This window comes from Olea europaea, chromosome 6 (genome assembly GCF_002742605.1).
Source record: "Olea europaea var. sylvestris chromosome 6, O_europaea_v1, whole genome shotgun sequence".
NCBI lineage: Eukaryota > Viridiplantae > Streptophyta > Magnoliopsida > Lamiales > Oleaceae > Olea > Olea europaea.
The window spans coordinates 3,459,706-3,460,236 of NC_036242.1; positions in this window are offsets into that span (position 1 = coordinate 3,459,706).

A 531-nucleotide genomic window follows, 5' to 3' on the forward strand; every position below is an offset into this window, starting at 1 on the left:
GAGTTTAAAATAATCAACATATAAAAATTTTAGTTATTTCTTTTAATAAGGTTGATTTTCTAAAATGGAATCCCAAGTTTCAGTAGAATATCACAGCCTATGAAATTTTTATGAGCAATTTGATCCGATTAAGACTGAAACGACCAAATGAACTCAAAGATTGACCTACTCAAACATGCCAACATTTTCCGAGGCTTGTCAAGGGATAAATCCTACATTGAATAAATATAAAAATAATAAACAACTTGAACAGACTTTAAGTACTCTGACTATAATAAGATTGTTTTAAGGAAAAATTGTAGTTGAGGTACCAAATCTTTCGTTTATTAGCAGACTTTGTCCAAACTTTTCGTTTGTGCCACCCACAGTTTCAAATCTTTCAAAAGTATGCACCGCGGGTCCAAATGGATGGAAACCGTCCGTTTGACTGTTAGTTGACCAATAAATTTGAATTTTGATCAACTTAAAAGGGTAGAAAGGTAAATTTGACCAACTTAAAAAAATCACCCCCCACCCCCACCCCGCCCCCCC